The sequence below is a fragment of the Xenopus laevis genome, chromosome 2L, assembly GCF_017654675.1.
Source record: "Xenopus laevis strain J_2021 chromosome 2L, Xenopus_laevis_v10.1, whole genome shotgun sequence".
NCBI lineage: Eukaryota > Metazoa > Chordata > Amphibia > Anura > Pipidae > Xenopus > Xenopus laevis.
The window spans coordinates 24,638,090-24,662,545 of record NC_054373.1 but is presented as its reverse complement, the minus strand read 5'-3'; the positions used below and the strand labels follow the sequence as shown (position 1 = coordinate 24,662,545).

At 37.5% G+C, this 24,456-nt stretch overlaps 1 long non-coding RNA gene across 1 annotated transcript in view; it reads right to left on the bottom strand.

Annotated features, from left to right (window-relative positions):
- LOC108707902 overlaps positions 1 to 6,624 on the bottom strand; it is a 35,504-nt gene extending 28,880 nt beyond the window's left edge. Inside the window, exon 1 of the long non-coding RNA XR_001934347.2 lies at positions 6,284 to 6,624. This is a non-coding gene — a long non-coding RNA (uncharacterized LOC108707902). The remainder of the gene's footprint in view (positions 1 to 6,283) is intronic.
- Positions 6,625 to 24,456: the final 17,832 nt, after the last annotated feature.

The following is a 24,456-nucleotide window of genomic DNA, read 5'->3' as shown; positions in this document are numbered from 1 at the left end:
TCAAATTCATGCCTGACGAATTTATTTGCCCATCACTAATATATAACATTGAATGACTTAGTGAAGTTAGAAATATTAGAGTAAATATATGATCTGTTTATAGGTACAACGTTTTACCTGTTTTAAGGAGGTCCCTGTATCTAACAGCAATGTGTCAAAGTGCATCTCCACCCAAAAACTATTTTTTTTTGCATAAGGAAATAAAATCTAAGCAGCTTTCCTATAAACATTGATATTTTCTTTCAGTGGTTTTTAATTAATTTTAATTAGAATTTTATTTAATATATTTAGTCAGATTACTGTGGGAATATAGATTCCAAATGCACCGCAAAACTTTTTCTCATCACTGTAGAGATTTGTTCTCACTCTTAATCATTTGCTGTAGATGGTACAGTAGGAATAATAATATACCCATAACTATGATAACAGAAGTCACCACAGAGATCTAATTATTTATAAAGGCACACATCCGGAGGCCCTGACATCTTATAACCACAGATATCCCCTGTTATTTATTATATATATTTATTATCTGCATTTAGATGCAGCTCATATTTCATGCAGTATAATGCAGAGCTGGTTTGATTGATATAAGTAGGTTTCATGTATAATGTAGTAGGAAAGAGACATCATAATCTTTGCTGACTGTGAACTATATTTTCTTTATACAGTATAGGGACACATCCACGTGTACGGACAAATCACACATTATTAAAAATGATGGTCCCTGGGCTGACCACTGGGATGTTTAAGTATAAAAAATTGTGCAGTTCGAGTGTCAAATCAAAAAAAAATTGTACGATTCGAGTTTTCACTAGGTTTTGTGGTGTTTTTTCAAGTTATTTTATTGATAAATAAGATAAAATCATGGATGGGAGCTTGGTTTAATAAAAAAAAAATGAGATAAATTAGATTTTTAGTAAATAACCTAAAAGTACAGTTTTCCCACTGACTTGCGTGATCCTCCTCCAGAGTGATGTCTTTTCCACCCACTAGAGATGTCACTTCTGGTTTGCAGGGGCCCTGGGTTGAGTAAAAGTTTTGGGCAGGTTCGGGTAACAGAGACAGGGCCCTTGATATCGGGTCAGCAGGTTTGGCTCAGGTTGTGCGTTAGTGAGTCTGCCCAAGTGGACCCGTGCAGGACTCTACTGCCTAGTTCCTGGGGTTAATTGCACATGCTAAAATTCTGAACTGGAGAGCTGCTGAACTAAAAGCAAAATAAATAAAAAAAACACAATGAAATAAAAAATAAAGTCCAATTGCATATTGTCTAAGACTATCACTGCCTAAATCATACTAAAAGTAAATATAAAGGTGAACTACCTATAAACGGAAGAGGTCATTATTTTTGCCCCTTGTCACAAGTGCAGGAGCCCTAAGGGAGCAAAGGGCATGTACTCTGCACCTCATGCTGGGTAAAGAATCCAGTGCAAAAGTACAGCATCAGGGGGTGTGAGACAGCATTGTACTGTAAGAAGCAGCCTGCGACTACCAGCTTCAGAGACAGAATTGGGGGTAGGCAGAAGGGGCTCATGACTAGGCGGTGACAAGTGATGTTTTGATATAATGTAGAGAATGATATTCTGAGACAATTTGCAATTGGTTTACCTTTTTAATTATGTTGTGGTTTTGATTATTTAGCTTTTGATTTAGCAGCTCTCCAGTTTGCAATTTCAGCAATATGATTCCTAGGGTCCAAATTACCCTAGCAACCATGCACTGATTTGAAGACACTACAATATGAATAGGAGAGGCCTGAATAGAAAGAAGAGTAATAAAAAACATCAACAACAATACATTTGTAGCCTTACAGAACATTTGTCTTTAAGGTTGGGTCAGAAACCCCTATTTGAAAGCTCAAAAAAGTCATAAGAAAAAGGCAAAAAAAAACTATAAATGAAGGCCAAAGGAAAAGTTGCTTGGAATTAGTCATTCTATAACATACTAAAAGTTAACTTAAAGGTGAACCACCCCTTTAAACATGGGAATGCAGGTGCTTCATTTTAGCGGACAGAGACCTGCAGCTAATTCCAAAGGGCAGGAAAGGGCACAGAGGGCAATACTCATGGCAGGTTATGCCTGTGTGTTGCCCTTTGCATGGTACCCTACACTACATAAGACTTGGTTATGAACTGGTTATGATGAGAAAAGCAAAAGTTAGGTCTGTGCTACACAGTTGCTATGTCATATAGATCTGCATATATGTTTCCTCTTAGTACATTGAAATGTTACGTATAGGAATGACAATCTCCGTCAATCCAACACTTATCTGTGCTGCACATTCCTCAGCCTATTTCCTCTAATTCTGAAAATATGCTAAAATGAGATATTATATATAGTGATGGGCGAATTTCAAGAAAAAATCGTGACATTTGAACGTTTTCACCAAAAAATCGAAAAATGTTAAATTTTTCATGAAAAAATCGAGAAATTCTAATGTTATCACTATAAAATCGAGCAATTCGAACGTTCTCACTATAAAATCAAGCAATTGGAACAGTTTCACTGAAATATCGAGCAAATCAAAAGTTTTCACTAAAATCGATCAATGCGAACGTTTTCACTAAAAAAATCAAGCAATTCAAAATGTTTTCACTACAAAATCTAGCAATTGGAACATTTTCACACAAAAATCGAGCAATTCAAACCTTTTCGCGAAAAATTCAAAAACTGGTGCTGGGGAATTTTCCCCGGCGAATTTTCGTAGGAGATTCGCAAATTTATTCGCCTGTGGCAAAACGAGAAAATTCACAGTGAATTTGTGCCAGGCGAATTTATTCGCCCATGACTAATTATATATACTTCTGGACTACTACTGTAAAATCTATGACACGTGACTTGTATATAAAATCCAAGTAGGGGGAAATTAAGGTTTAAGGCATTTAAGGTTTACTTCTCCATAATAACTGGCATTTATTGTGATGACAGGGAGCTTCAAAATGGTGTCCACAGTTACAATATATATTGACCTACAAAATATTTATTGTGGCAAAATATTCATTGTGAGGGTTATTTATTACATTCCGAATGGTAAAAACTCAAAAAATTTGGAAGATTTATAATACCCCCGAGGTTGCAAAAAGTCAGAATCGGAAAATACTCAATCTTCAACCTGTTGAGGTCCAATGGCAGAGGTCGTATTTGCAATTTTAAGATATTATTGTCTGCACTGGGTTTCATACGATAATCCGAATATTTTAGGCTTTTACACAGATTTCCCGAAAAATTCAGATTTTTCACTGGACAATCAGAAAAAGTTGCGTTTTTTTTTTTTCACCCTTTTTAATGAAAAATAAGGGCAAATGGTGGGTTCTAGTTTGGTCAGAGTTTTTTTTATTTTAAAAAAAATCAGAAAAAATCTGATTTTGTTAAATAACCCCCTGAATACTAGACAATTGTATTGCCGTTTTAGAAATACTGGAATAGTTGGCTCAATAAGATGTAATTTTGAACAGCAGCGGATTCATTCATTTGCATTCAGCCGAAATCTAAGAAAATTGCCTTTTTCAATTTCCGAAAAAAAATCTCATTCCTGTGTTCTCTTTATGCCAAGTATACATGCTACTACAGAAAAATCTTAATAGGTCCCTTAAGTAACCTAAATGAGATGGCTCCAACAGACTGCATTATAGACTCGTCTAGTGTTCTAAAGGAACTGGCAGAAAACTTTGAAAAATGCTGATATATCATCGAGAAACATACTATAATTTTTGCTTCAAATGTCATCTCCAGCCGCAGAGCCATTCAGTTCTCCTGATCTGCAAAATGACATTCGGGTTAAATTTAATTTACCTAAACTTTTTCAGTAATGGGCCATGTCTATGTTAGACATCTGTTACAGCTCTGAAAGCTCTAATTTTAATAGAAAATAACAGAGTTCAACTGCGTGAGATTAGAGGTTGTATGCTGTTTTCTTTCTTTCCCTTTAGTTGGCTTCCTTGCTGCTTCTTTCTGCCAAGGAACTTATAATACATTAAAGTCAAAATGTGCTGATGGTTTGAGAGCGAAGGAAAAAAAGCCAAAAAACCCAAACCTTCTTATCTTGTTACTGTATTTATTCCTTGTTAAGTCTGTGTAACTATCTGTAATAGTGGCTCTGACAATAGCAGCATTCCCTTTGACAAAGAAACTTGCTGACTAAATAAATCACTTATTAATTACAGGCCTAAATGAGTGCCCTGGCAGATTCCAGTGTAGCAGGCAACACTTCTCTGCTGTCGACAAATTGTACATGTTGTTTTCTCTTTACCACATTGGATCAATTGCATGCAAGTGTTTTGTTAACGCAGCAGTTTCTAACCGGCAGTAAAAAAAGGTTTTGGTAAATAGGAGAATGTATTACTTATACTTGTGCTGGACCTGTCAGCACACTGAATGGCACCAATGGAAAACCATATGTAATTATGAATATGTGATATCTTTTGTTAGATATAAGAGGTTGCCTCATTTTGAGCAGTGTGTAGCTGATACATTAAGAACACAGTTAAGGTCCCCATAGACGCAAAGATCTTTCATTGGTGAACAATCGATTTCAGTGCAATCCGACCAATCCATCAAATTATCATGAGGTTAGTGGGAATTGAACGATCGTGCATCTTACGATTTTTTGGCCAACAAATTGATCGGCCAGGTTAAAAAAATGTTATCTGTCCCAGTGCAATCTATCTATGTTTGCAGGGCCAAGCAGGCAGCTACACTCAGTTTTCCTGGCAATATCGCCTGAAATGGTCTCTTTAGTTGATGGACACATCGTATATTTAAACAATCGTTTCGAGATAATCGTAATTTCCAATAACAAAAAGATCTTTTAAAAAATCTTTACATCTATTGCCAGCTTTAGACTAGCTGTAGCTTGTCATCAAGAGAAAGGGTAAAGGGGAGGCCTTCCCTGTGAACCAAACCAACATCGGACTGGCATGTCTGGGGCTCACTGGGGCTGCAGCCTGGATGCTCCCCTTGCAACTCCAAAGGCCCCCTCCCAGCGTCTACCTCACCCCCACCCACGCACCTTATACCTTATGCTGCCTTGCCTTCTTCCTCCTTAATGGCTAGGAATTGGTGGGGGAGCATTTACAGCATCCACGGGGAGTGGGCCTTGGCCAGGTTTTTTCCCAGGGTCCTGCCGGCCCAGTTCCGACCCTGTACCAGGCAGATTTTATTAAACCAGCTCCACACAGGGGATGGCAAAAAATATCACAAAATTACTATAATAAATACTTTCACATTATTCCATCTCTCTTTCTCTCTCAGAAGCCTGAATTGCCCCTGTCCTGTGTAAAGGCATTGTAACCATTTGAAGGCCTTCTCTCTTTATCCCTTCAATCCCCCTTCTCTGTCATGTCCACATACAGTATACAAGCTTCTCCTGGCTGTTTCACTACAGTCGCAGATTCCATACTTACCCACTCCTGACTGCTCAGTCCCTATCTGATGTAAAATCACCTGGAGTACTAACCACAATCACTACCTCCTTGACAGGGCCAAAGACAGCTGCCCTTGCTACCTAAACAGCAATCTGAAACACTGAATTCCTACTTACCCTTGTTCTAGTTAAAGGAACAGTAACACCCAAAAATTGTTGTCCTGCACTGGTAAAAAGTAACATGTTTGCTTTAGAAACACTACTATTGTTTATATAAACTAGCTGCTGTGTAGCCATGGGGGCAGCCATTTAAGCAGAAAAAGGACAAAGGCACAGGTTACTCAACAGATAACTGATAAGCTCTGTAAAAGAGGACACTGGTATTTTACAGAGTGCATTTGTTAGCTGCAATGTAACCTGAGCCTTGAATGGCTGCCCCATGACTACACAGCACCTTGTTTATATAACTATAGTAAGCTTTCTGAAGCAAACATGCCAGTTTTACCAGTGCTTTGGAACACTTTCATGTTTTGGTGTTACTGTTCCTTTAAGTGCAGCCCCTATTTTCTGGGTTAGATTTCCCTCGTATAGACTTATTTGTTGGTGCCATCTGCTGGCCAAATAACAATTTACTGGATTTCTATAGTTTCCTGCACAAGAGCAAACCTTGTTCTTTTTATTACAAACTCCAATAAGGTAATTATAACATTCACAAAACTAGGGTCAATTTCATCATTAGCCTATAGTAGTCAGAGAGGCATCCGATTCACTGGGCACAACTCTGTTGTTCCTATCAACATAACTTAGCGAGGGAACCCTGAAGATACTGCCAGGTCCAGGATGATGGTAGCTCCAGGGTTCCCCAGTGTCATAGATGAACATATCAAAAATTACGGGGAAAACTTGTAAAGTGGAGCTCACCTTTCCCATCTAGTCGAAGATTGTCTCCCCTCCAGCGGCATCCCGTGATAACTCTGTAGGTTCGTAGTTCCCAGTTCAGCACAACACCAATTCAGTTCAGCTCATGGGCGCTTAGATGAACACAATTCATCGGAATAGGTAGGATGGACACATTGACAACTTGTAGAAGTGGAGAACCATGTTTGGTACCTTAATGATATGTGTCACAAAACCGACTCACTCAACCACACTTAACTCTTGGGTTTGGCTACAAGGGGTTACAATCAGTCTCTCAATCACCTTACACACAGGTTAGACTAACATCAGACACCCCAAAAACACACCAACACCCACAAAGTTCATTCGCTGCCACCATCTATCATTAACAGGCGATAGAAACCTAATGTTACTATTCCCCTGCCCTCTATAACAGGTAATAATTCACACTACACAATACATCAAACACTCTCTCCTATGGTAGTTACTCAGGGTAAGATCCTTCTAGTCTAACAAGCACTTCAGCAGCCAAAGGGTTAATCTACATTCAAAAACACTTTCTTGCTAGCCGTACTAGTTATCCAACATACAAATAGGCAACTTTCCCTTTCCACACATACGAAGAGTTAATACACGTAGGCACAAGCATTCATATGGGCAATGAGTTCGTTTAGAGCACAAGGACTAACGTATTAAATGATATTTAATATTTAAAAGAAACAGTGCATATGTATATATATAAAAATGATTTTACAAAGATGACACAGTTGCAAATACAGTAAATAAAATAAAAGGGAGTAAAAACACAAAGAAAACCCTTACTTTACCAAGTTTTGAAGCTGTCAGTGTATTTCCTCTGAGGCACGAGTTGGAAGCTGGACATACAATCCACTGAAAAAATGGAGCCTCCTTGTATGACAATGTGATATTGGGAATGTCACCTTTTTATTTCCTGCTGGGACACTCCCCTCATTACCTTATGCATGAGGTAGGAGTGCCCAGGAACATGTCATTTACGACCCCCTGCAGGGGGTTTGCTACTCTCAGGCAATATTCCCCAATATCCCTTAATATAATATGGGTACTTGCCAGTACCCAATACTATAATAAAAACATGGGCAGGCTGTGATCCATATGTGGGCAAGAAGAACAATACCAAACACTAATAGGTTCCCACTTTCCAGTCCCCCAGGAACCAGCCCTCCTAACAGGTGGGTATAGGCTAGCCCTGTTTGGTATTGTTAGGAAGCATGTGACCTCCTCATAACCAATATGTAAGTTATGAGGTTGTGAATCCTATGACACAGGAGATATGGATACTTTCCTATAATCCATAATTTTCTACTAGCTATCCCCCCCTGCTGCTTTAGGTCCACAGCTCAGCTTCCTTGCCCAAATGGTGTGGCTCCAGACCGTCTCAGATGACAGATATGGATGTCACCTTTCCACAGCCCCCTGGTGAGATATACAATAAAGGGTGTGTGTGAGCCTGAGACTGAGTAATTACAGTATTAACTTTAAAAATGCCAGTGCAAGGTGGCCCTGGCATGACAATATGCATCAATATACTCTCTCCGTAGCCTCTATTTTAAAACAACTGAACATGTGGGTGTCTTTATAAATGACCCCCTTATAATGTATATATATATATATCTGAGTGTGACAGGACACTGGAGTACTTACTTGAAGCTAGTGTCCAGGTTGCAATCAAGCTCTGGATTCCCACTCAGTAAAGTCCATATTCCTTAAAACTCCTTAAGTACTAGAATAAATGTTATTATCTCACCCTCTGCCAGACAGAAATTCTTCCTCTCCCAGGACTGAACAGGTAAATTCAACAATATTTTGTTTAAATGGGGTAATAAAGTAATTTATATTATTCCAAGATAAAATGCTAATATAAGTGTAGATATATGTGCAGCTGTAATTATAAAAGGTTATTTGATCTGGTTGCCTATGTATCATGGCTGTCAGCAAATGAAAAAACAAAATAATAAGTGAACTGCTTATGCCTTTGATTTACTTCCAAACTACCAGCTTCCACCTTTAACAGACCACAATTCAGCAGCTGACATTTGATTTCATAGGAGCTTCCGTAAATAATATGTTTCAGCATATTATGATTTGATTTCCACTGTACCCTGTAAAGTAAGTGAGTGAATCACAGAAAAGTGTCCTTAAATGGACAGAAACCATAAACCAGCACAATAATATACTGACTAATCAATTTTCAAAAAGGAATTATGTGTTTCTTTAGCCGGCACACTGGGAATGGCGGTTGCAAATCAGATTTTAGTAGGTTTCAATTTTAGTGCAAGGCATCAAAGAGAAATTGCTTTTCAAATGGTTATATATATAAATCAGTGTTTCTTTTGTTTAAACATGTAAGGGTCATTTACTTGGAGTGGGGCAAGGTGCAAAGTGCAAAAATGAGCACTTGGATGATTTATGTGCTGTGGGGAATTGTTGGAACTTGTAGTGCAACCAAAGCCAGAGGGACACAGAAATGCTATTGTTGCAGTTCCACTAAGGCACTAAAGCAGTAGGCTAGAAATGTTGTACATTATGTTTTGTGCTTCTGTACCAGCCCAAGGCAACCACAGCCCTTTAGCAGTAACGATCTGTGTCTCCAAAATGCCCCAGTAGCTCCCCATCTTCTTTTCTGCTGATTCACTACACATGCTCTGTGCTGCTGTCACTTACTGAGCTTAGGGACCCACTCACAATATACAGTACTCAGAATATAAATGTCACAATATAAGGCTGGTGACCCCCTGTGACAAGTTTGAAGTCCTGGATCATTTCTGCTATTGAGAAGCTGAAACTTTAGGCTGGTGCAATAAGTTCAGTATATAAAATATGGCATTTTTAACCATATTAATTTTTAGGGCTTAGTTCTCCTTTAAACTAGCATTTAAATAAAAGATATGTTACAGCTAATTTCTTTCTAAATTCTCGAACCTTTTCTTTTAGGATTCAAAAGTACAAAATTAGAATTTCGAGGATTCTGGATTCCATGGTTTTTACAATAAATTGGCATTCATAGTTTTTTGGAAAGTGTGAATTTTGATAAACAAGGCCCTTTGCAATAAAAGTGTGAATAGTTATGCCTTTGCGCGAACAAATTTTGCTTTGCTCGAATTTAATATAGCTTTTGCGAACCCGGAAACTGTTTAGCAACCACTTTCTGACAGCGGAAGACCGTTTGCGAATTTCATAGTTTGTGCTAATGCGCAGTCAATTACATTCCCCCAAAAGTGTTTATTAACATTGGACATTGGACTTGTGGAAGGGGCATTGCTGCACATCATGCCAGCTTAAAAATCTGACCACACACAACACAATCCCAATATAGGTCTTTGTGCTCCATTTTGGAGTGCAAAGACCAGTGGCATATATCTGCCCTGCACTTAGATCTTTTGTGTTGTGTTACCCAAACAGAAACCCTTCAGTTGATGTACAACCCTACTCCTTCCAACAACCAAAGGCCACTAAGAAGTTATAAGAGCTGTAGATTAAATATAACTAAAGGCCTTTGGTTAGACAGGACTCCCTCTTAAAGGAGAAGGAAAGGTTAAAACTAAGTAAGCCTTATCAGAAAGGTCCATCTAAATATACTAGTAAACCCCCAAGGTAATGTTGCTCTGAGTCCCCTGTTAAAAGAAATACTGCATTTCCTTCCTTCTATTGTGTACACATGGGCTTCTGTATCAGATTTCCTGCCTTCAGCTTAAACCTCATTGCCCTGGGCAAGAGCATGCTCAGTTTGCTCCTCTCCCCCCACCCCTCCCTTCTCTACTGTAATCTGAGCCCAGAGCAGGGAGAGACTCAGGCAGGAAGTGATGTCACACCACGTTAATACTGCAGCTCCTATTCTAGACAAACAGAGAGTTTCTAGAGCTTTTTACTCAGGTATGGTAAAACATTCTAGAGAATAAATATAGCATTCTAGCTTGCGATATTGCAGCTAATTTATCGGCAATAAAATGCCTCTGTAGCTTTCCTTCTCCTTTAAATTGGGGCCCAGCAAAAGGGAAGCCCTCCTATACTAAAGACAGCCTTGACTACAATTAAGAATCTTCACTAATATGCTATTTCTGAAAGATCATTAAAAGAAGATAAAAACCACTGGTAGTTATTCAAAGTGAGAGACTGATGGATAATGTCAGAAATGACATTCCCTATAAGAGCACAAAGAAAAAAGTGTTGCTGAAGTTCAGCCTAGAGTTCCAGACATAATTTCTAATTCACACATGAGAGTCTTGCTAATGAAAGTATAAATTAAAATAAATGACTATCATGGCAAGGGGCAATGATATAAACTTTTGCAATTAACATGCAAATCTCAGTTCTGTTATTTATCAGATTTAAATAAAGCACATGTCCAAACAAGTAATGAAGTCTGGCACTTGTTCTTTTTCTTGCACAAATGTTTTGCTAAATGAGTTCAGAGTCGAAAAATTATATTGAAAGCATTGCTGTTTGTATTACACCCCTACTACCACCTTTCTCTTGTTTATCACATCTGATCTGATGCAACTGTGGCTAAGTATTATAATTAATATGTTGTCTTCCAACAGTATAGCAAAATATGTACAGTGCTATTACACCGGTAGCACTATACAGATAAAAAAAACCCAATATATATATACATATATAATGTATATACACATACACACACATACAATACAAAGCTACACTATTTATGGCTGTATACAGTATGCAATGAGTGAATGTTTTTTAATGGAGACATATAGGTAAGTGAAATCCCCTAATATTGTAGACAAAAATAAACAATATATGGTGTTGGGTTTACGTTGCTATAAAAAGTAAATTTATCTTCAAAAATGTCCCTTTTATTGGAGCTTCCTATATATCTGCCTATCCGAGTTTCAAATGAGGGGTGGACATGTCCTAACAGTCCCTGCCAGAACCACAGAAAGAGGGGGATAGCCAATCACAGCCCCACAGTCACACAAGCAAAGATATGTATCCATTCACTATCAGGTCAGCCTATCTACAGCACAATGTGCTGAATGCATACCTCCCAACATTTTGGAAGTAAAAAGAGGGACAAAAAAAATGTTCCCGCACGTAGCGCAGCAATTTTTTTGACCACACCCCTTTCTGTGGCCACACCCCCTAATTACCATGTTTGTTTTACAAAATTTGGCAGGTTATGAAAAACTGTGTTTTTGTGTCTCAAAATTGTTACAGAGTATCTTATTTGCACCTGTTCTGACACTTGTATAGGAGACCTAGTTAGATGCTGTTAAACCTAAAATCTGCTTTACAACAAAGAGTATCTGGAACTACAGTCTGTGGTATCAAGGCGTTATTGGTTACATTGCGGTTAGCCAGTTAACCCATATTACATTCCTTTTGTGTGTCAATCCATCAGTTCTAAAATTCAATGCACACAGTTCAGGGCTCCCTTTCATTGCACTTTGCACCTAGCTGTTTATTAACATTATGCCAGCACTAACAAATGAGGCCCCATGTGTATCTGAATCCATATCTGAATCCATATTTCATCCACAGTGTACTCTAGTTTGTGTAAGGGAAGTTTCAAAAATAATTATGTTGCTTAATTCCACCACCAAGTTTTTATTATGCAAATACTTTCATTCTAATTAGGTTCTTCCTTTCCTTTCTCTAACATAAGTTGTCTGCAATTGCTAATCAAGATGGTACAATTTGCATATTAATAGTTTATCTATTTACTTCAGGGTGCATCAAATAAAGTATCCAGTGCTCCATTTTTTTCCTCTAAAATAAAACATACTGTGAACTGCAACTTAAGTTGATTCTGTTGTAATAAGTTGTAACACTTAAAAGAAGACCATAAGACACCATCACATAAAGCAAAGGGTTTAAACTTCCACCATAAAATGCCACTCTCAAAACACTAACCTAGGTTTGTATGTATAGACATCCTTTGGAAAGTCTTCTTCTTTGTCCACGCAGATAACTGAAACTTTCATTCTACAAAGCAAGTGCAATCTGATAAGGACAGAGCATCAATTATAACCACATTGGATCAGTCACTCACATCCAATGGCCTTTATATATAGATATCCAACTTATTTTAATGCAGCCAAATGAATATGTTGACTAAAAAAAATGTACATAACTTGATCACATTTATAGTACAGAAATATGTTCTTTGCTTAAGAAATCAACTTTCCTTCAGACTCAGGAGGTGTTCTATTATTACTTCTATTAAGACTATGATATCAGGTAGGCATCTTGATAATGACTTTTTCTTTTATATGTGACATTTGCCTGTGGGGTGTTTTTATAGTCAATGCACAGTAAGGGGCATATTTATAAAGGGTTGCATTTCGAGTTTATTTGAGTTTCTAAATACTCTGAACACCCATAAACTTGAAATTCAAAAAAAATGACCAATTGAAATGTATTAATTTTTTTTTTTTTATATTTGGGTGAATAGGCTCAAAATAGGATCGACCTGCAAATTCGATTCACGTTTTTTCACCAAAAAAATAAATAAAAAAATGTTTTTTTTTTATTCAAAAGACTACCAAACGACTCCAAATTGATTGTAAGATGTCCCCCATAAGCTAAAACACAAATTCAGCAGGTTTTAGATGGCGAATAGTCAAATTTATCATGGGACAGTACATGAGAAATTTAAAAATTTGAGTTTCAAATTTTTTTTAAACTCAAATTTGGACTATTCCCTAGTCAAATTAAACTTAAAAAATAATTTGACCTTTGATAAATCTGCCCCTAACAGTAAAAATTGATTTGAAATCCATTCAAGTTTGCTGGTCGATCCTATTCACCCGAAATTAAAAAATTCAGATTTTTTTTTAATAAATTTCGATTGATCTTTTTTTTTCGAATTTCGAGTTTATGGGAGTTTTTAGAAACTAACTTTTTAGGTCTAAATGCCAGTAAAAGGCATAAATGTTTTTGGTACAAATCCAGCATGTAGAGAGACAGAATTTCTGATGATTTTGAAAGAGTGAGCTCTAATACCTCTTCTAGGCAATGGAAGCCTATTGTCGTTAAAAATCAGACTCCTAACTCCTGCATGAAGAGAGAATGAAGAGAGAAAGATGCTTAGAGAGGGTGAGTGAAGAGTAACTTGATTATTTCAGAAAGAGGTCTGAATTTTTAATTGATTGTATTTAAACAATTTCTTATTTCAGTATGATGAAGCTTATATTACATTTTCATTATCATGTTGTTGACCTTTACTAAAGAGTCGGGGAGCTAATCTGATATCAGTGGTACCTCAAATAGAGAACATCTCACTCAACAGCAGCAGCAAGCTAAAATAAAACTGAAGTTTATACAGTAGCAGGAAACAACATTTATTTGGGGACAAATAATACTGACAGCTAGAGCCAAAGGGTAAAAGAGAAAGTTAGAAAATAAAGTTTACAGGGCCAAATAAAATTGTTGATAAATAGTCTATATTTATACTGGCTCATTCCCAAAATAAAATGTCCCCTCTATCTTGTGTTTCTTCGCATCTATCATTTATCACAAGTTAATGCATTTTATTTACATTCCCAGCAGAACCCAATATAAACTTTCACATGTACGAGGTGGATATAGACATTTGAAAAATGATCTCGCAATGACAATGCATATGAGAATTGCCCCGAGTAGGCTATTAACACCTGACAAATATAGATGGCATGTTCCCTCAACAAACGCTTCAGGCAAATGATGTTACAGCGTGATTTCAGAATTGAGGCTGTTTCTCATACACTTTGGGGCCTTGCAGCTTAAAGCCATTAGAGAGCTTGTAAGAGAGCATCCATTTCCTCAACAATATATATAATAGCTTTCACCATGTATCATAAAATAACAATCATCGGGTCGGTCTTTATTCAGTATAGATGATTTTATTTTATACAGATCATTATTTTCCACTTTATTCTGAAATTGTAGATACTTTCCATCTTAATGATGCACTCTTTAACAGTAAGTGAAAGTATTACCATTTATTTATTTACCATTGAAAAAAGCAAACTGCTTTTGTACATATAGTATAACTGTGATGAAAGCCGTGGAGCACTTGGAACATTCTCTAAATATGCAGTCCCATAGAATATGATCTATAATGTGAAAATATATTTAACCACATGAATGCAAACTGTATTTTTTTTTAAAAAGTAGATTATACTTTCATTGTCTATATGTATTTACTTCTGCGGCAGTTACCTTTCAGGTGGTGCTAGTTTTGTGATTTTTTGGGGTTTACTAGGTTATTCTGTTCTATGCATTCTTTTCTTTTTAACTGAGTTTCACCATTACACTTTCTCTTTCTCACTTACGTCATCTTCAGGATGCTAATTAACCTATCACATCATCACATATATGGGCATATCTATCAAAAATTAAATTTTTTAGGTTTTAGTTTTTTTCTACTTCAAATAATCTCACAATGTAAAATGTATGCTTATTTATTAAAAGAAATCAGAATATGAAAAACTTCACTAAAAACCATTGTGAAAAAAATGTGAATACCTCGAATTTGTGAGTTTACAGGCTCAAAAAACTTGAAAATCTCAAATTAAAGAATGGCTTCAATTTTGCCTAGGACAACTCCCATTGACTTCTGCATGAACGCGAAAGCTTTTAGATACCAAAGTTATAGATTCAAGTTTTTTGTGCTTAATAAATACCATACTAACATAAAACATAAGGCAGTTCAATTGAGAAGTATCTGACCTCATCTTCCCTGTATACTGTATATTCAGCATTATATGTGCATAGGCAGCGTCGGACTGGGCCAGTGGGACAACGGGAAAAAACCCGGTGGGCCCCAGCCTTCATCGGACCAAGGCTTAAAAAAATTATTTTTCCCATCCCTAGATTTTTATGGCTTTCATTGAAACATTTATAAGAAAATATAATTTAAAAACTCAGGCTGACATGCCATTCGACAATACAAATCTTCTGGACAACCAAAGAACAACCCCCCCCCCCCCAGCCTTTGGCCAAACGTCCTGACTAACCACCTTACGACTGTGCAAAAACAATCTCGGTACGAAGAAGAGTCAATGTCTTTGCCATGAATGTCCTGAGGCAGTCAATGAAGAAGTCATTGAACAAGAAGAACTATATATATCTGAAGAAAGGTGCTGTTCCCTGTGGCCTGAAGAAGTAAATTCCAATTTGGTGTCACTTGTAAACTCAACTAACAAAGTTAGTAAACCTAAAATGTCTTGAAGAAGAATATAGTTACTTGTGCAAAAGCCTATTGCCAATGAGCTCAACTGAATCCATGAATTTATGGATCCATGGATTTATGGACCCTATAGCCTGAGTGAAATCACCTCCAGTATGCAACAAACCAGTTGAAGAAAAATGTAGAACAAAGCATTAAACAATTCAACTGGTTTCATCTCATCACCAATGCAATGGTATCTTCCAACATTTTGTCACCCATAAAAGTGGCAATTGCCCATGAGCCACAAAATTACTTTGGCCTTAAGGAAACAAAAATGACAGAGTCAGAGTTTACAAGATCTTTTTGCATGATGAAATGATGGGGAGTGCTCTTCCTTGTTCATCCAGGGTACAAATACTGACCCTCCCGAGCAGATCAAAGTCTGTTAAGCTTTGGATCAGGCCAGGTGGAAAATGTGAGGTCTGAGGCTGCTGGTTGAACCATGTGACCTGTTCATTAGCCATGATCCTTATGCTGAACATTCAGATTATCTATTTAGGACTGGACACATATATACCACTGTAATTTGATGAACTGGTCTAACAATCATAGCTTTGGTGGGATAAATTTCAGTAAAGTGCTATTTTATCATTTTATTGTATGGATTAATCATTCTTTTTTCTGTATGATAAATATATAATGTTTAATTATTTTACTTTTATTTTCCTACACAGAAGATTTTAGCAGCTGAGTTGATTACAACATTACCATATCATTTACATTAACTTTCTAACCACAGCCCTCAGTGGTTGGTTTTATTAAATACATACGCAAACAGGAAGGCCAATTCATCATGGACAACCACTAATGTAAATGGAAACTGAGGGAGGGCAAAATATTACAATGAAAAAGGAGCTATAGGATTTACATTTATAGCAGGTCTAAATTACATTGCAAATAACGGACAAGCAAAATACATTTCCTTTAGTATTAGTAAAGCATTCTTTCTGCATGGCATACTGCATTCATTACTATACATTATGAGGATATTAGGGGTGAGCTACTGAATCTTTATCTGCATAAAGGCCACTTGTTGAACAGTAATGGGTATGTTAATACTTAAAATGCATTTGTATTAATGAATAAACTAAGCTAAATATATTGTATGTATTATTTATTAACTGGTAACAAAACAAAATAATAAAATGAGAAGAAGTAAGTTAGACTTTTTGACATGTATAGTGAAACTACAAATCAACTGTATACTGCATGTGTCACAGCTCTAAACCAAGGTAGTTGTGGATGATTCAAATAAAGGCCCTCTTTAGTGCTCAACAAATGAACACAGAACTAACTTAAAAGTGCAGCTGTCAAAATCGGATGCAACTTATTGTGCATGTTGGCGCCATTCTTTACTTTGAACCAAAGACACTCCTTGGCCTATAGATGGCGCCAGTGCATCCTTTTCTATTGAGCCTATTGATGGGAACCCTACAAGGTTCCCTCTGTTCACAATGAGAGTAGCAGATTTACACTGAATGAATCATGTGCCGATACCATAATATTGTTGAGCACTGGAAAAAATGAATTTCCCACCACACCCATTGTTCACTCTCAAAATCTTACATTAAACGGGACGTAAACTCGAAAAAAAACCCTCTTCAGTGTGTTTGTTGATTTAAGTAAAACAAATCTTCAATTGTAACATATAAGCAAAGCTGTACCGTTCAACCACTAGCAGCTTCTATATGCGCCTCTCCAGTCTGATCTCCTTACATCCTCTCATCTCATTACATAGTAACATAGTAAGTTAGGTTGAAAAAATACACACGTCCACCAAGTTTTAACACATTTAAAACACATATGACGCCTCTCCAATTTGCCTCAGATGGGGAAAAAATTCCTTCCTGACTCCAAGATGGCAATGGGTCTAGTCCCTGGATCAACTTGTACTATGAGCTATATTCCATAACCCTGTATTCCCTCATTTGCTAAACACCATCCAACCCCTTCTTAAAGCTATCTAATGTATCAGCCTGTACCACTGATTCAGGGAGAGAATTCCACATCTTCACAGCTCTCACTTTAAAAAACCCTTTTGAATATTTAGATGGAACCTCTTTTCTTCTAATTGGAATAGGTGACCTCGTGTCAGCTGGAAAGACCTACTGGTAAATAAATCATTAGAAAGATTATTATATGATCCCCTTATATATTTATACATAGTCATCATATCACCCCTTAAGTGCCTCTTCTCCAGCGTGAACAACCCCAATTTGGCCAGTCTTTCCTCATTTTCCTCAGATTTTCCATACCTTTTAAAAGTTGTCTATTCTCTCAGTAAACCTCCACATTCACCAGCTGTCCCTCGAGCACTGCTATTTCAGTCACAAATAAGCTGCATTAGGTGTGTTTATATGCAAACTACAAGATCCTAGCTAACACATGCCCCAGATTGACATCGGAGCCTCTTGCTGGAGCGTCTCATACTGAATGGCTTCCAGTAACTATGCTGTGCATGTTTAAGCTGCCACAAGGGGCAGAGGATAAATTGTTCCACCATGCTCTGATGCATTTTTTTTTTAATAAAAGATACAAAAGTCTAGGGCAATCACTGGAGGGGTTCCCCTTTTCTAAGCACAAATACAATTAATTGTATTTAAATAATTGTAAACCCTGATCGCATCACCGCACACTTGATAAAGGGTATCTACCCAAAACATGTAGTGTAACCACAACCTGGAATAAAAGTTTTGCAGAGATCCTGCTGGAGTTCTCTTTCCTTTATTATTTTGATACAATGGAGTTGTTGGCACAGAGTAACTTAATTGGAAGCAGAACATTTAATTCCTCTTCAGCTGTACAGACCACCAACAACCCTTTACCTTCGCATCACTGTACTGTAGCATGTACAATGCATTAAATCTAATGGTCAGTTTAAGATTTGTTTGCATGCCAGCATTCTTTGTGGGATATCTCTGAAAAAGAAACCAAGTCAAATAAACTTACCCCAGCTGCCCATGACACGGAATTAACATCATTGGCCAATTAGTTGCAGAATGCCAGCTACAGTGATTCTAGTCAAAGTCAAAGTAAACTATTTTCTATATTTGTGGGCACTACCCAATGAATCCAGGGTTGTGCTACATTATGCAACAGAATGAGGAGGAGAGGGCATTGCGGGAGGGCTCTTTTCATTATGGCAGGTGGTAAGGACCCTCTGGTGCTCCCTTACTGGGAGACACGCAAGTTAGGGGATGGGTGGGAGACATTCACATGCAAGAAAATGTGCACATGGGGACTCACCCATAGGAATGTGTTCAAAATATCAAAAACATGCTGGTTCGCGCCTATTTTTTGCACTTTGCACTCTGCCCTGTGACTGGTAAAGTAATATGCAATAGCAGAAGCAATAATCCATTGGAGCAGAGACAGCATAGAGATGTATATACTGTATATATATATATATATATATAAATGCTAAACCTCCTTATAGTTAAAGCCCCCCTGACTTCCATTTTGATCTTTTTGATAAATTTATTGTTCTATGGTTTAGGATACAAAGTGCTTAAGGGACCATTTAGGGGTACCGAGAGATACATTAAACTTAAATGTACCTATTTTTACAGCATTTTGGTAGTTTTTATTTTTGTGTGTTTTCCCTCGAACAGTGTCATCTTAAATCTAGGTTGTTATGAGAAGCTTTGTACTGCCCTATTAAACATTATCATTAACACTATTGACTTCCAGAGGCCTGACTCTCAATTCCATTGTCTGGCAAGAGAAAAGATGTAACTTATCGGAGCCAAATAGGAAACCAGCCAGAACATAACGATCCATGACAAGAACCAAATAACTGTTACAGTTGTTCCTTTATCTTTCCCATTGTCTGGTGCCAGAGAACCAGATAAACCCCAAGAATCACTTTAAGAAAGGGCAATTAGAAGTTATAGCAGTTAGTTCAATGTGAACAAAATCCCATGCCAATATTTCTCAAAATAAACCTGATGAATGTGTGTTTCGTTTGCAGCCAGAATTCACTTGGCTTTAATAAATCAATACTGCCTGGTATTGGAGCTAGTAAAATCATTTATACGGGACATATTTTTATCTTTATTATAATAATCCTGTCTAATAGCACTTGTTATGATTTTACTACTCGGTACCTAAGAGGGAGTGCTGTGTATAATTGGGTTGTAGTACAGTGAATAAGGGTCGGAGGGAACCAGAGAAATTCCTACAAAGGTTAATTTTTCCAATTTTAATTGAAATATGTTCAAAACAAATAACCTGCAATACAGTATATAATGAATTTGCTGTGGTCTAAATGCTAAAAGGTTAATGGGGATTAACCTAATTATAGTTTATACAATAGATCTTTCTCTTTTATTATACAAAAACCCGAGGATGCATGTGAACACCAAGGGAAGCTGAAAAGGCAAAAAACGGAAATATTACATATGAATTCCAAATAACCTACTTAGAGAAAAATGTCAGCTCTAGTACAATACAGGTATGGGATGTATGGGTTGTATAGCTAGAGTCATGCTAGAATCATCTAGTGACCAAACAGAGGTATAACAAATTATTACATTTTTTTTAAAATATCAAAATCACTCCACACCCAAGCATGAAACGTGTTAGGCTCCATATGGGGTGATTTTGATATTTTAATATAATCCAATAAAATATTTTTTTACCTAAAAAGCATGCATAAAGAATTTTTTTTTGAATAATCAGGTATGGGATGTGTTATCCAGACCTGGGGTTTTCTGGACAAGGGGGTCTTTCCATAATTTGTATTTCCATACCTATTTAAAAATAATTGAAACTTTAAACAAACCCAATAATATTGTTTTTATTGCAAAAAAGATGAATTGTATCTTAGTTTGAATCATGTTCAAGGCACTGTTTTATTATAAGAAAAGAAAAACCAAAAAAAAAAAGACTGTTCAAGCTCACGGCTGTTCCCCCTGGCCAGGTGCTCCGTCTTCAGTGTCCCCAATGACAAAACTCAGCAAATAGACGGCATTTATTGTAGAAAACTGCTGGAATAAATTCTGTCCAGAAGTGCCGTCTATTTGCTGAGTTCTGTCACTGTTTCATTATTACAGAGAAAAATTAGATATGTTTTAAAATTTAGAATTTTTTATTAAAGTGGAGTCTATGAGGGAAGGCCTTCCCATAATTCAGAGTTGTTTGGATAATTGGTTTCCTGATAATGGGTAAACCAATAGCAAAACAAGTAGGGGGCATTCAGGCATTCAGAAAAACTCCACAAGGGCCACCTTTGGCCAATGGAGATATTGATTGTTTTTTTTTTTTAAATGAATCTATAATAACCAATATATTTTTTATACTATTTTTGGTGGCCCTTGTGGAGTTTTTTTAGAGTACCTGGATGCTCCTCACTTGTTTTGCTATTGAGTTATCTGCTCCCTAAGATGAGGGTCTGAGGCTGGTCCACCTGGACCACCTGTTCTATGTGGTGAGTGATTCATACATTGTGTCCTGTGCCCATGTTTTGTTCTTTTATTTCCTGATCTGGATCCATACCTGTACCACTTATGGCTGGGAAAGGTTTAGTAGATGCTGATTACAGGTACAGGCATGGAACTATTGACAGTACAGTGGTGTTATGGCCCACTAGGCATAAGCGTCAGTTATGAATGCAAGTTTACTTTACAAAGGTGAATTCCAGACACAGATCTTCATGTTTTCATCTATAATGCAATATAATTGTGGTTGCATCTGCTGTAATTGTGCCTGATGCATCAAAAATGACACAATTGCGCTATTATTCATATGCAAATTGGGTGCAAGTTGCATCTAGTTTTTCCTACGGGGGTAGGGTTGCGTCACTTCTGTAGCACATGCACAAAATGGCAGTTGCATCTGTTTCACTGGGACCAAGCCTGGTGCCTCTATTAATGCAATCCAATGTAGGAACACTGAAGCTGCGACCAGGTCCTAGCATGGCTTTACATTTTTAAAAATAAAAAGTTTATTTTTATAATGGAAATAGTTGGCATTATACAAGTTGGCCAGCAGGTGGTTCACTCCTGAGCCTATATTAGACAGTGCCTTGCTGGGGCACTTCCTCTTTTGGCCTGTAACATCAAGGAAGCAGCAGCAGACCGAATTTGCCAGACCCTTGGGGGAGGTTGGTGCCATAGAACTAGCTAGTGAATAGTACCACACAGAAATGGAGTGCTCAAACCTTGTGCACAATCCTTTCGGATCAGGTGCTCAGCAGTGATTAGCCCAACCTGCCTAGGGTCAAGGGAATACTATGCATTATCCAGTGACTGCAGCACTCTGAAAATTGTAGTGATATTTCAGTGTTGTAATTTTATTGGCTCATTAGCTCATTAGCTGAGGCTTGATAAAGGGCCCTGCGAAGCCCGAAACGTTGCCACTTTTTTGTCTACATGAGCTAATGAGCCAATAAAATTACAACGCTGAAATATTACTATAATTATCAGAGTGCTGCAGTCACTGGATAATGCATAGCTAGCGAATAGTAGGGACAAGTGAGTTCGCTCCAGGAGTGAAAGGTAGAGAGGCTAGCGAGTATGGACAGCCTGTTGTCCCAACAAGGAGTAATAGTTAGGTTAGTACAGTCAATGACACTCCTGCCAATGCATCTTGCATGACCAGAGTCCTGGTGTCCTGTGCTGTATGCTGTGTTTTGAGTTTACCACATTCTTTTGTGACAGTGACTTCTTTGGGGCAATGAAGGCCTTACCCCTAACATCTACTAATGGGCGATGCACTAGCCAGGGGTGCCCCCCTTTCTTTTTTAAAATCTAGGGTGTCTGTAAATAGTCCCCAGTACCTTAAAGAGGTAATTGACACCTACATTTATTATGAGCCAGAAAATTACTGATTTTGTGAAATAAGTACATTATTTGATTATTAAAAGGTACTGTGTATAATTCTGTTTTTACCTTTCTTCAACTGTACCTCTAGTAGGAAATCTTTAAAGGGGTGGTTCACTTTTACATAAACTTTCATTATGTTATAGAATGGCTAATTCTAAGCAACTTTTCAATTGCCCTTCATTTTCTCTTTTTCGTAGTTTTTGAATTATTTGCCTTCTTCTTCAGACTCTTTCCAGCTTTCAAATGGGGGTCACTGACCCCATCTAAAAAACAGATGCTCTGGAAGGCTACAAAAGTATTATTATTGCCACTTTGTATTACTCATTTTTATATTCAGGCCCTCTCCTAAAGATATTCCAGTCTATTGGGCCCTAGCAACCAGGTTGCTGAAATAGCAGAGTTGCTGAATAAAAGACTAAATAACTCAAAAAAACACAAATAATAAAAAATTAAAACCATTTGCAAATTGGCTCAGAATATCACTAGAGATGTCGCGAACTGTTCGCCGGCGAACTTGTTCGCGCGAACATCGGGTGTTCGCGCTCGCCGGAAGTTCGCCATTTTGGGTTCGCCATTGTTGGCGCTTTTTTTTGCCCTCTCACCCCAGACCAGCAGGTACATGGCAGCCAATCAGGAAGCTCTCCCCTGGACCACTCCCCTTCCCTATAAAAACCGAAGCCCTGCAGCGTTTTTTCACTCTGCCTGTGTGTGCTGAAGAGATAGTGTAGGGAGAGAGCTGCTGCCTGTTAGTGATTTCAGGGACAGTTGAAAGTTTGCTGGCTAGTAATCGTTTTGATACTGCTCTGTTATTGGAGGGACAGAAGTCTGCAGGGGTTTGAGGGACATTTAAGCTTAGGTAGCTTTGCTGGCTAGTAATCTACCTTCTACTGCAGTGCTCTGTATGTAGCTGCAGTGGGCAGCTGTCCTGCTTCTGATCTCATCTGCTGACTGCTGCAATAACAGTAGTCCTTGTAAGGACTGCTTTTATTTATTTTTTTGTTGTTTTACTACTACTACTACTACTACTATAAGAGCCCAGTGCTATTAGTCTAGCAGTGTTGGGGAGTGGGACTGGTGTGCTAATCTGCTGCTCCTAGTAGTTCAGCAGCACCAACTTTAATTTTTTTTTTTAATATTCATTTTTTTTTTATTTTACTTTTTTTTATTTTACTACCGCTGTAGTAGTGTATAAGTTGACCTTTTAGGCATTATTTGCCCTGTAGGCATTATTTGCACACTGTTTTCTTCAACCCACCATCTAGCTGTGTGACCTTGTTCACATTCTGTCTAAATATCCATAATATTACCGTCTCCAGAAAAAACACCGGAGTGACTTTTTTCAAGCAGCCATAATATATTTTACGTAATCCGTATCCACCGCTGTAGTAGTGTATACGTTGACCTTGTAGGCATTATTTGCACACTGTTTTCTTCAACCCGCCATCTAGCTGTGTGACCTTGTTCACATTCTGTCTAAATATCCATAATATTACCGTCTCCAGAAAAAACACCGGAGTGACTTTTTTCAAGCAGCCATAATATATTTTACGTAATCCGTATCCACCGCTGTAGTAGTGTATACGTTGACCTTGTAGGCATTGTTTGCCCAGTTTTTTTGGCCGCAGCCACTGAAGCACAGAGGCCAGAAAAAATATGCCATATAAATGCTGAAAATAGTCATTTTTTGCCATACGTTGACTCAACGTATATGGCAAAAAATGACTATTTTCAGCATTTATATGGCATATTTTTTCTGGCAACTGTGCTTCAGTGGCTGCGACCAAAAAAATGCATATTTTCTGCATTTATATGGCATAATTTTTCTGGCCTCTGTGCTTCAGTGGCTGCAACCAAAAAAATTTATATTTTCAGCATTTATATGGCATAATTTTTCTGGCAACTGTGCTTCAGTGGCTGCGACCAAAAAAATGCATATTTTCTGCATTTATATGGCATAATTTTTCTGGCCTCTGTGCTTCAGTGGCTGCAACCAAAAAAATTTATATTTTCAGCATTTATATGGCATAATTTTTCTGGCAACTGTGCTTCAGTGGCTGCGTCCAAAAAACTGGGCAAACAATGTCTACAAGGTCAACGTATGGCGAAAAATTACTATTTTCAGCATTTATATGGCATATTTTTTCTGGCAACTGTGCTTC